The sequence below is a fragment of the Hordeum vulgare genome, chromosome 3H, assembly GCF_904849725.1.
Source record: "Hordeum vulgare subsp. vulgare chromosome 3H, MorexV3_pseudomolecules_assembly, whole genome shotgun sequence".
In the NCBI taxonomy this organism is placed as follows: Eukaryota; Viridiplantae; Streptophyta; class Magnoliopsida; order Poales; family Poaceae; genus Hordeum; species Hordeum vulgare.
Window position 1 is genome coordinate 602,612,002 of NC_058520.1, and position 13,542 is coordinate 602,625,543.

General features: G+C 46.2%; 1 pseudogene; it reads right to left on the reverse strand.

Moving 5' to 3' along the window:
- Positions 1–4,039: 4,039 nt before the first annotated feature.
- Positions 4,040–12,276, reverse strand: LOC123442211 (annotated as a pseudogene).
- Positions 12,277–13,542: the final 1,266 nt, after the last annotated feature.

The window sequence follows — 13,542 nt, forward strand, 5'->3', positions numbered from 1 at the left end:
TGATTTGTATCCTCCCACAACCTATAAGACCCCTCGGGGCGTGACACCCCTCCCGATGGTCCCCGGTACCCTCCCGGCACTCCCGGTGCACTACCAATGAGACCGAAACTTTTCCGGTGATCAAAACAGGACTTCCTATATATCAATCTTTACCTCCGAACCATTCCGGAGCTCCTCGTGACGTCCGGTATCTCATCCGGGACTCCGAACAACTTTCGGTTACCAACACCTATAACTCAATTATACTGAAACGTCACCGAACCTTAAGTGTGTAGACCCTGCGGGTTCGAGAACTATGTAGACATGACCTGAGACACTCCCCGTTCAATAACCAATAGCAGGACCTGGATGTCCATATTGGCTCATACATATTCTACGAAGATCTCTATCGGTTTAACCTCTATGTCAAGGATTCAGTTAATCACGTATGTTGTTCCCTTTGTCCTTCGATATGTTACTTGTCCGAGATTCGATCGCTAGTATCTCCATACCTAGTTCAATCTCGTTACCGGCAAGTATCTTTACTCGTTCCGTAATACAAGATTCCGTAACTAACTCCTTAGTCACATTGCTTGCAAGGCTTGTTGTGATGTTGTATTACCGAGTGGGCCCCGAGATACCTCTCCATCACATAGAGTGACAAATCCCAGTCTTGATCAATGCCAACCCAACAGACACCTTTGGAGATACCTGTAGAGCACCTTTGTAGTCAGCCAGTAATGTTGCGACGTTTGATACACATAAGATATTCCTCCGGTGTCCGGGAGTTGCATGATTTCATGGTCATATGAACAGATACATTGACATGCAGAAAAACAGTAGCAATAAACTGACACGATCATATGCTACATTTATAGTTTGGGTCTTGTCCATCATATCATTCTCCTAATAATGTGATCCCGTTATCAAGTGACAGCACTTGCCTATGGCCAGAAAACCTTGACCATCTTTGATCAACGAGCTAGTCAACTAGAGGCTCACTAGGGACAGTGTGTTGTCTATGTATCCACACATGTATTTGAATTTCCAATCAATCAATGACACCATTTGGTCCCGGTTTCGGCCACAAACCGGGACCAATGGTTGTGGGACATACGTATGGGGCAACGGAAAATACGGAAGCTTTGGTTTTTTTTTGGGTAGATAAAACAAGCGGGGAAGGAAAATAGCTCCAACCGTCAGATGGAGAATTAGCGAAGAGGAGCACAGGAGGGGAGCAGGCAAGCCCCGTCCGAGTGATTGGGGAGGAAGTATCTTTGTCCGACGGAATAAACGGTACGTACAACCACAAGATTCTAATGAAATCGACGGTCATAACCGAGTAGAGTGACGATGGCCCCACTATGAGACTATAGATAGATAGAAAGTGTTTCCCATTTTTTTGGGCTATATGCGGAGGAAACATAAGCCAAGTGCCTTTTATGGCCCTACTCGAGTCACAGTTAGCTAAGTTGTGCCGAAAATATCTTTCTACACCACCAAGTTGAGCGTCTTTTTTTTTTGCCATGCGCTGTTTAGTTCGTACTCAGCTTACTGTCATCTAAGCCCGTTACCCGTTGATAATCGGCCACGTGTGATTTTCTGTTGTGTCTTCAAAGTTCATGATTTTGTTTTTATGCTGCTCACGATATTCAAAATATCTGATCCTGAAATTTTACACACATACACGTTACATATTCGTATACATGTGATTTTCTTTAAATAAAACTGAAAATTAGGAATAAAAATATTCAAAATAAAGGCCACCACAAAACTCGGACTTTATAGAATGCCCTTTAGAAAGTTAAATCGGCTTCTCGTCTCAAGAAAAAGAATACAACTTTATTTATTTGTTAAATTTTCAAATTTGCTTGGCAGATTTACTTGCAGCTGACCCTGCATCGCTTGACGAACTGGGCCATATTCTGGTAGCTCGTGCCGCCGTCGGCGACTACCTTGGCCGCAGCGTCCTTGACGGCCGTGGCCTTGTGCCTGAAGGCCTCCTCTGCCATGAGCGCCTTCACCTTGTCCGAAATCTCTTGGCGGGTCACCACCCCATCCTCCCCTTCCCAGCTCCACCGCTCATCCCAGTGGCCGAGCCCGGCGCGCGCCACCACGCCGGCGTTCATCCGCTGGTCTCCGAACCTCGGCCACGCCAGCACGGGCACGCCAGCCGCCGCGGCCTCGGTGACCGAGTTCCAGCCCGATTGATCCTCGCCGCAGAACTGCTCCACCCAGCCCTTGGACACCACTCCTCGCCCCCGCACCCGGTCCAGAAACCCTTCCCCGACCCCGGTCGAAGAGGGCGTGGATGTGCGTGGACTCGGCGGACGAGACGGTCGGGAGCACGGTCACCACGGAGACGTCGCAGCCGTGGCGGGAGGAGAGCGCCACGGCGAGGCGGATGAAGGGGACCAGGTGGCCCATGCCGGCGCTCGGGAGGAGCACCAGGCTGCCCGCACCATCGCCGGATTTTGGCATTGTACGTCGTCGGTCGTAGCAGCTAGAACGTGAGCTGCAGACCTGCAGTGTGGCTCGTGCAGGTAGGAGACACAAGGTTTATATATAGGAGTAGCACGTTGCGGACGACTAGTCTCGGTCAGATGGTGAATATTGGTGACCATGGCATGGCAGCAGCGGTTGGCTTTTATTCCAACCTTATGAGCATACATCTCAAAACAATTTTGAGTAAATCAAATGAATTTCAAGCAAACCAAATGGTTTTGATTTAATCCGACCAGATTCATTACATTTTTTTGCATATTTCAAGTATGCAAAATCAGAGACTTTTCTAACTTAATCTAAAATGATCGCAGGTCGGAGGTGGAGTCCATGTCCCACGTCTTGCTTTCCCCATGTCCGGCAAGCTCGCCGGCCATGAATCCTAAAATGTGATCAAGCTGCACGAGTGGAAGAGGAGGAGTGGCCTTACTATGACCCAAGCCATGGTGGAGTACCATGTGCTACTATTCCTCTTTGTAGTCCGTTTTGTCGACAACACCACACATCGATGGACTACGGGGCGCAGCTGCCGCGGAATTGCCGATGTCTACAGTCGCATTCGCCCCCTCTTCTGTCACCTCCGTCCGCTCTGCACGCAGGATGTGCATCCTGTTGTTGCAAAAATGGAACCACCACACCACGGCAATCATCGGAGACAAGAAAGAACAGGAAAGTGGGGGGACACAAAGAATTTGCGGGCGCACAAACACCCTGCCGCCACGACGGCCTTCTCTGAATTTCTTTGAGCACACAGTCAAACACCCCACGGTTACAAGCTGTAGGCGGAGCTGCTTATATGGTCGCGCGCTCTGACACGCTGCATCGCGCACTAAGCGCTCCCACACTCGCACCCCCCCCCCCCCCACCCCACACACACACACGTCCCGCGCTCCACGATCATGCACCTGGAGCGTGCGCACACTCCCACACGACCTGCTCTAGTGCCCGACGCGGTTTCTGGTCTGCAGCTTGCGCCAACTACCTCCAGCACCTACACACACACGTTGGCTCACACACAAACGTTGGTTCACGTCCGGCGCGCCCGACGTGCACGTACATGCCTACGTGTGACCACTGCCGCGGGTTATTTCAAACCATAAACCACGGCCTAGAGGAGCCAGTCGCACTCGACGGTGCCGTCAACGGGGAGAGCCTGCTCCGCCGACTCCGACTTCTTGGGCTTGGGGTAATCTCGACGGAAGTGCCCGCGGACCCCACAGTTATAGCACCGGCCGCGCCGCTTCCCTCCGCCGCTCGATGTAGTGCTCCCGCCGCCGTCGTTGTCCTGGTTGAAGCCGCCGCGATGCTGTCGTTGTCGTGCCTGCCTCTGCCCCGCCGTGAGCATCAGATGCTCCTCCGCTCGCCTGCCTCCCTGACCGCGTCGCCGTGTGAGCTCGTCGAAGGCCTTGAGCCTCAGCTCCTCCTCGAATGGCATGGCGTCAACATCGCAGAACTTCTCTATACATGCAGTTTGGTACCTTATCGAGCAGCTTCCTAACCATCAACTCGTCGAGGATCGCCCAAAGCCCCGCGTACCTTGTCGCCATGCCATAGACCTTCAGGCGTACGCGTCCAGATCATCATCGTCGACCATCCGTGGGCGGTCGAACTCGCAGCGCAACGTCGCCAACTGTGCGGCCTTCACACGATCAGCGCCGACGAAACGCACCTTAAGGGAGTCCCACACCTCTCTTGCGGTGAGTTTTGGCGCCAGCTGCATCAGCAGGTCTACTCCCAGCGTCGTCGGGAGCATGACCCGCGCCGTTTTGTACCTCCCACCGTCCACTTCCGCTCCAGGTGTTGGCGCCACCATGCCCCACAGCTCCTGAACATCAAGGATGGCCTCCACCATGCCCCACAGCCCCTGGGCATCAAGGATGACCTCCACCTTGATTGCCTTGCACTACACCACAACACCTGATCAGGGGCAGTTTAGTGTATTCGTTTTGGTGAATTAGATACCCTTTGTAATACTAAACTCCCTAGTTTTCAAAGAGCACACATTTAATTAAGGTCTCCAATTAAGATTGGGTCACCCGCTATTGACCCGGTCAACATTTTTTCAAATCTCTCTTATTCAATACTTTTATACTATTCTTTTAGAATCAGGTCATCTGGCCCATACACACTGCCTTCTACAGTGATTGGTATTCCGTTCGTTTCATAGTAGATCACATCATCATCTATACCTACTAATAAATCGTTTCATAGTAGATCACATCATCATCTATACCTACTAATAAAGGAAATAGGTATTCTTAGTCCGTCATGGATTTTTTGTAGAAAAGTCCCCGCGTTCTTGAGTATTCAACCCGCAGTCCCGTTTTAAGTGAATTTCTGAGAAAACATTTCGTTTTTGCAAAACACCCCTCTGTTTCTTGGAAATCAACCCGCAGTCCCTTCTTTAGAGGATAATTTGAGAAAACGATTCAACCGGTGATTGACCTGTGTGCCTCCTCTGTCGGAACCTTCTCAATCTCGAGTGTCTATGATTTAGTCCCTCCTCGCCCCTTAGCATCCAATCCAATCAATTTATAAATGCAGACGATTTTGCCGCATCATAAACCAACCAGCATATTATTGGAAAAGAACAAAGGATTTAATCCCTCTAGAGGGAAGAGGGAGAGAAGCAGGCGCGGAGGAGGACAGAGCGCTGGCAGCGAGGTTGGGATGGAGCGGATCCAGGAGAAGCGCTGGCACGGAGCGACGGGGAACGAGGCCAGCGAGGTTGGGATGGAGCGGATCCAGGAGGAGCGCTGGCACGGAGCGACGGGAACGAGGCCAGCGAGGTCGGGATGGAGCGGATCCAGGAGGAGGGCTAGAGGCGACCGACGACGGATTCGGGTGCGGGCGGAGCTCCTCCATGGACTGCGACGTCTGATGGATGAGGAGGAGGGAATGACGATGGATTAAGTGGGCGGTGGGAGTACCACAATTGCTTTTTCTTTCTGCTAATCAATTGCTACATTTTTATACCGAAGTGCTCTCTGTGTATGTAGAGTGTCTATGTCAAGTGCTTTATATGGGTCAAGCCCTAATAATGAAAAATACAAGAATAAAGATTTCCAACCAAAGAACAAACTTATATATCTAAAAAAACTCAATGTAGTAAAAATAGTTTTATAATAAGTACACAATTATATATATTCATGCTTTTTAAAAACCGGTCAAAATTCTCAAAACTTGTTCCATTTAAAAAATGTATTTACAAATTTTCAAAAAAAATACTCACTGTTTTCTTAATCTTTTGACAAAGCAGTTATTTTATACTGACGTTTATTGGAACTGAATATAAGAAGTGGCGTGTAATGACAAATAACTTGAGGACTTAGCGGAGTCCAAGGTTTGTTGGATGCGTACTTCGGCGAATAAAGTTGTCTATGTTTTAGCTAAGGAAGGTTGTATGAATAAGCTTTATATGATTTCATGTCGCGCCGTAAGTGTTGTCATGCTGATAGGCCCGGAATCAATGTAGACTGTTAAATAAATCACATCAATTGGAACTGAAGAAAATAAAAGAAAATTATATCTAATGACACATGAAGTAGGTTTTGTAAGGTTTTACGTCCGTTGCAACACACAGGCAATACATTATTAAATATGAAATCAATTATTACTTATGCCTATCGTCATAATATTATGGATAATAGGATTTTGAGCATTACTTTAGATCTTAAAGCATTGCAATTACATATACCATACATAAAGGAGGGGGGATGGGTGGGAGGATAAGTGATGACATTGCTGATTTGCTATGTTAAAATAGAGACTGTGAACCAGAGTCAAGGGTCTTGATCATTCTTAGAGCTGTGATGTTTCTTTTCTCCCGTTGCAACGCACGTGCATTTTTCTTAGTCTCACCTAAACACCTTGCAATAGAAGAAGCCTAAAATTCTGTCTATTTGTGCTCCATTCTTATTGTAAACAGGTCATTAATGGCGCGCGTTGCCCCATCCATCTACTTTGACAGGTAAATAATATAATATTTGTAAATATACAAAGCATGCAAGAGAAACGAAACATAAATTTGCAAAAACTCGATCGTAACATCATTTCTCGAAGGGAATTTTTGTAAGAAAGTAACGTGCTGGTAGAGGAGAGCTGGGATTTGTTTGTGTCTGGACTTGGAAGTTGATTCGAGTTTGAACTTAATGGCCGTGCCTTAATGCATCCTCATGATGGGTACTTGATAAATGTAATGGAAGGTAGTTTTAGTGATTCACACAATCATAATTTATTACCTATTTATACTGAACTATTTGTTGGAAGAGACATGAGTTTTTTATTGGTTTTGGCTTGGTAAGAATGCAGTCGATGTGGATTTGTGGCTCAGTCAATCCATAAGTGATCACCACATACAAAAAAGAAAGCTCAGAGTTAAGAGAGAATGTCCGGTAGAGCAGGTAATATAATATCATCAGCAAGATGGACAATACACTCAGAATATAATGGGGAAAAATGATAACTATCACCTTCCCATACTGGACACAGTATGGCATAAGGCACCATAAGAGGCTAAAATTTTCATATAAGATGAGCACACATTAGTAGTATGAAAGTAAATTCTATATGGCAAAAGAAAACCACGTGGTTAGCTCATAACATGTAGATGCGATGCAATGCAAATATATTAGTATGACCACAATGTATCTCTTTTTAAAGACCAAAATATGTCTTGTGACCTCTGTCTAGATTAAAAATCATATAGTTGGAGGAGTAGTTGCAGCTGAAACAATGTTTCTTGAGCAGATAGCTAAACATTTGCGAATGTGAACACCCTCTGTCCATTAATATAAGCCATTTTGGCGGTTCAACTTGAACTGCCAAAAGGTCTTACATTAGTGAATAGAGGTACTACTTTCTAAGTTCAGCTAACTCTACAAATAACAACTATCGAACATTACAAATGCATATGCATTTTAGATGCAGTGGCTCTTTTGACTCGTTCTGCCATTACATGAGACTTTCAACTATACTTGAATCAGTTCAGAAGCAATTTTAGGTGTAAATATCAATATAGTGAGACCTGGAATAATAAGAGAATTCCCACCTGCTTCATGTTCACCAGCCACTCAATGTTTTCCTTTCATAACCTGAATAACCGCATGATTCAGCAAGTAACCAATATTGTGAAAGAAAAAAAAAAGTTCGTAAGAATGGCAAATAGTAGTTGTAGTACCGGTTAACAGGTCCCTACCAGAACTAAATAACCTCAACTCACATCAGCATGAACGTGAAAAGATTTGAAATTCGGTAGAGGGGAAGGTGCAACCTGTACGCTGAAGGACAATAATTTTCAGATATTATACGGTCCCACATATGTCCTCTTTTTAAGACTCTAGTTGTGAAGTCATAAAATTAAGAATCCATCACGCAGAACAAGTACCAAACACTTGTCAGGCCCTGAAGGTAATACTCTCTCAAGAGATAAATAGAAAGCGCATGTAGAGAAATCTCAAACAAGGGAGAAGACATAAGATGCCAACTCTACATGGATAGATTTTAAAGTAGAAGCATTGACTCTGACCCACATGCACCACATTTTTCTCTTTCCAGTGGTACCAGAGGCAGCCGCGTTGAAGAGTCGCTCGAGGCCAACATGTCCGCTTCTTGGCCGGGATCCGCTGCAAGAGAGACGTTGCCACTTTCGAGGAGAAGAAAATGCGTCACCGAGCCGAGAGGAAAGGAGGAAAGCAAGGTGCATATGTTCGTGTTTGCTCGGCACAAGATGAGGTTCTCATCCTCGAGGGCCTCACCGGCCACGTCAAAACCCATGGCTCTCCTCGAGGTCCCTGCGAACTGCATGATGTCCTCCAGGGACACATTCTTGACAAGAAGGAGTTCGCAATATCGAGAGATAAGTACCGTTCTATGCGGGCCGCCGCTGCTTCCAGAGTGCGGGTCCATGGCAATGCCAAGGACCTTCGGAAGTACGAGATCTTCGACAAAATTTGGGGTGATTCGGCACCGTTGCACAATGGCGAAAAGATGAAGGGCAACACTTATCATGCGCCTCGACCACGTGTCCGCAGGGTCTTTAAGGAGCTTCGGGATGTGTACCCTCACCTCGCTCTGACAGTGGGCTCCACCGTCGAAACCGATGGGCAGGAGCCTCTGAAGAAGGCGATTGAGTTGATTGATGATGCTAAAGCCCGCGACCTGAAGGAGAAAGTGAAGAAGCAATGGGTTCTGAAGATCAAGGCAGAGCTGGACCATGCTAGCGTATAGGATGAGGTGCTTAGCATGTTTATTATCAAATTGGTTTAAATCCATCAAATGTCACGCATGTTGAGCATGTTTATTATCAAATTGATAAACATCCTAAGCACCTCACCCCGCACGCTAGCATGGTCCAACTCTGCAATGATCTTAGAACCCGTGGATTCTTCACTTTCTCATTCAGTTCGCTGGATTTAGCATCATCAATCAACTCAAACGCCCTCTTCAAGGGTCCTGCCCATCGGTGCCGGCAGCCAGAGCAAGACGAGGGTACACATCATAGAACTCCTCAAAGTTCCTGTGGACACGTGGCCCTGACCACTGATAAGGGTTGCCCTTCATATTTTCATCAATGGGCAATGGTTGCCAATGACCCGAAATTTTGTCGGAGATCTGGTACTTACAAAGGTCTTCGATGTGTCACACAGCAACGCACTGAAAGCAGGTATATCTCTTAGTGTGAACTCCTTGTTACAAATATGTCCGTGGATGCATGACATCACACGCAGGTCGGAGCGGCGCTGAGGAGAGCCATGGGTTTCAAGGTGGCGGACGAGGCCCCTGAGGATGCGAACCTCCGTCTTGTGCCGACCAAACACGAACAGGTGTGCCTCGCTTTCCTCCCTTCCTCTCGGCTCGACGATGCCTTTTCTTCTCCTCAAAGGCGAGAACGCCGGTCGCAACGGATCCTGGCCAAGAACTGGATACGCCGGCCTCGTGCGCAACGGCGTGGTGGTAGAGGCAGCCGCGGTCGCTCTACCACCGTTGTCGCACTGGGCATTGGTCTCCTCGGTGAAGGACCGCAGGAGGAGGAAGAAGCGAATGGCTCCGTGTCGAGGTCTCGCACGGCGTAGATGAACAGAAATCGAGGGCTTCCTTCGGCGTTCCTTCGTGCTTTAGTACTGCCTTAACTTTTACACGAGGAAAGGAAGAGGCGCTTATTGTATCGATCATTATCTTACCATATAGGAGTAATATAGTATGTCCCCGTAATTGGTGAAGATTCGCATTAAGATTTGATCTGTTTCCTTTTTTTTGTATGTCATGAGAACTGATTCCAATCTGCGTGTCACCAAAGTTCGTTAGAACAGGAAAGTTTAGAGAAGTACCATATCAGATACTAGCAATAACCATACCTACGTAGTTATCTTAGTTATCATCAAAAGCTCAAAACTACAGCTCAAAGTTAGAGCCCAGAATAGCAATCCAAGCAGTTGGCTATGGCAAAAAAACAGAGCTACGATCGACCAAGACGGGCATTCGGTTTCAGCTGGAAGGAACCACCTCGCAAAAATGGTGCACTGATTTACAGGTCTTGCTGGCGGTGCAAAAGGCACCAGGATGAGCCGGTCAATCATATATACCCATTTATGCTCTTAGCCTTCCAGAGCTGAGCATTGACAGAATTCAGAAAACACACAGAATATTCAGAAAGTTGTACAACATAGTCAGGAAAATGGCAAGGCGATGAATGTGCTGTAAAAAAAAGGGGGCAAGGCAACGTGCTATGAACTATAAAACTCATCTAACAAGATAAATAGCGAACTTACGACATAACTTCCGCGTGTTAAAGACTTAAAATGTGAATTATCTGCTTCACTAAGAATGAAAAGTAAATCAGATACCAACAGACAGGTGGCATGGCCACAATGATAATATTCCCAGTTGCTTAAAGAATAATGTGCAGATTCAGACTCGGGCTTTCTACAGTTAGGGAAGCCAGATGGTAAATCTCAAATGTAATTATGCAAAGGGGACATCCATGGATCTCACACTGACAAGCAGCTTGTTTATGAGCCGAAACTCTTTGACGACGGATTGAACAGTACCTGGTCGGCACAATCCAAGCTACTACGTCCAGAGTGCTCATGATTAACTCCCATCAAGCCAAGATAATATAAGTAGTGAGATATAGTGATATTCATCTCGTCAGTGAACCCTCGACCACAGATGCGATCACCACGCATGACGTTCATTGTAGTCCCAAAGCCAGGAAATCTCTTGGACAAAATATCATTCTCGGTTGGTTTCCAATTGCCAACAAAGGCTGTCTCCACTTCACAGGAGTCAATGAGTCATCCACCTCCAAATTGCTGCCTCAAATGCTAGGGTGGCATTCTGTTCCAGCAACTCTGGGTGGCTCAGCAGATCCTGCTTGATACCCTTACCGATGATACCGTAGTTGTAGTTCCTGGGGATAGTGAACAACAGATACAAAATCATCACTTGTTAATTCATAATTGACAGCAATAGGGAAATGGATATATTGGCCTGACCAGTAAACAGGAAGAGCGCCTCGGCCATAGTATTCGACTCCTTCGACACAGCGGTATAATTCGTTGCTGTCATCGCAATAAAAGTTCTAGTATGCGTTCTTTTTACGCTTGTAGCATAGACCCCATGCCATTGGATTTGGAAAAAACGCCCACCTGAAGGAATAACCGTTCCAGTATTTAATATTTATTGGATGCTAATATCAAAACGGATTTAAAATTTATAATAGTATGTTTAACAGTCACAGTCACACTGAACATATAGCACAATCACAATACCTTAAACGATGATATTCTCTGCAGATCAAGATGGATTTAAAATTTACCAAAATCCTTCCAATATTCTTATGAAGAACTGCACATGTTAAGTTCCAAACTGGATAAGGAACTATTCTGATGAAATGTATTTCCAGTGGAAAGTAACTAGCATGCCACATCACAGTTTAGCAATAATTAGAGACAGATTTTTAGTTTCAACCTATGTTGCTTACGCCTCTACTATCTTTTAACAACATTCTGATGTCATGCAAAATTGGTACAATTCCACCTCCACAGCAAAGTGTCACTCATCAACCTGCTGTTACTTGCCAGGGATGATTTGTGATGGCTTGTCTATGTTTTTCAACTTTCTCTGCATATCCTATTTGCAGCCTAAGCATCTATATAATGTTTGCCTGTGGTGTGTTCTTCAGAGTATGTTTACTGCAAGTAGACTGATCCCACATCGGTGACATCGGCTTAGCATTCAGGAGATCCCTGATAGGCAAATTAAGGTGACAGGAGAGAAGCATACACGAGGTGCTGACGCCAACGTGGGCGAGGAAGGCGGCGACCTCCTTGACGGCCACCTCCCTGCCACCGGTGGTGCCGAAACCGCGGGGCTCGAAGAGGGCGGCGGCGGCGATGAAGACCCGGTAGTTCCAGAAGCCGGAGGCGTGGGCGATGGGGTCGTTGCGCCTAGGGAAGAGCTCCTCGAAGTGGCTGGCCTTAAAGAAGCCGATAAATTGAGGGACGAATTTAGGGGGGACGAGCGACGGTTAGACCCTCTAACAAATTGATTCTTCTACTATGATTTTGGTTGTTGCAGTCAAAAAATTTCACTTCATATAAACTTTGTCCCCTCCATGAACAAACTTGCCCCCTATACATGAATGTTGACTCCGTCCGTGCCAATGATTGTCCCGTTGCTGCAAAGCCTAATGCCGCTGCACTCCCACCCCTTGTCACACGCCTCCTCGCCACTCGCCTCCGCCACCGCGAGCAGTGCTCGCAGCAGGAATGCCGCCACCGTCTCCCTCCTCATCGCTCGGCGTGCGCAGAGGCAGGGCTTACGTATGAGTAGGCGATGGGTCAACTGAGTGGCTCAACGCGGCGAGGGAGACATAGAGGAGGTTGCCATCCGGTCAACTCATCGGCGACGGTAAACAGCGGGATGCCGATGGCGCTGTTGCCGTTCCGGGGCATTTTCTCCATTTCAAGAGGTCTTCCAGGGTGTAATTGATCGCTCGTTCTTTCGTCTTGCTAATAATTCCATTTTCTTCTTGTCACTATTTGTTTCCTTGGGAAAAGATCTTTCTTTTTCCACATCATTAAGGATGGCTTTTATCCCCTAACCCTAGGTGGCTAGGGCAGACTCTTCCTCGAGTGACAAGCCCACAGACCCCCCTCCCCCCGGTCCGTCTGTCGATCCAGCAACCAGTGACTGGAGGGGAATTCGATGTCTCCGCTCCGATTAGTAGTTTATATTAGTTTTTTCAATCCTAACAGGTCTCGCATGAGGTAGATGGTGGTGCTTCTTCTTCTTGGAGTTTGTCTTTCAATCTCTAATGCTATTCAAGTTCGTTTGTGTGGACGTAGTTGACGGAGCTCTGTCTTCAATTTCTATCGTCTTCTTGAGGCGGTAAGATTAGGATTTCTCGTCATGTGATGAGATTTGGTGTGAGGTGCTTCAAATATATGAAAGGATTCAATGGGGACGAGTGCGTCTCTACGGCGTTGGTCCTTGGGGCACGTGCACGAAGATCTTCCAGTTGTCATCGATGACTCGTTCTCGCAGCAGTGGTGGTTGTTCGGTGGTCTTAGAATATTAATATTATTTTTATTATGTTTGAGATGCTTTGTACTTTCGGTAAAACTTTAATAATAGATATGATGTTTTCACAACAAAAAATCCTTTTTAATGCGCATAAGTTTGCAAGTAGATCTTGACACTAGTGAGCAACATCTAGTTTAAAACATATGGTGCATACCCCCCAAAATGAAGTCATCATTTTACATGAGTATTGAAAGAAAATTACCTGTAAAATGGCACATGTTAATTTTGCACACTATCGAACAACTAGTTGTCTTTTTTCATAGAAATGTTGTACTAGTTGTCTTTTTTGCAAAGAAATATTGTATTTGTTGTCCTAGTGCTGAAGTCGAATTATTGATGAAATAAAGAAAATAAGTGATCTATAGGAGGAATCATGTGACTATCATTATTAAGTTAATAGTCTTTCTTCATGAAAAACTTTTGATCTATTCATCATTTTCCATGACAGTATAAAGAACATGCAAAGTAAAAAAT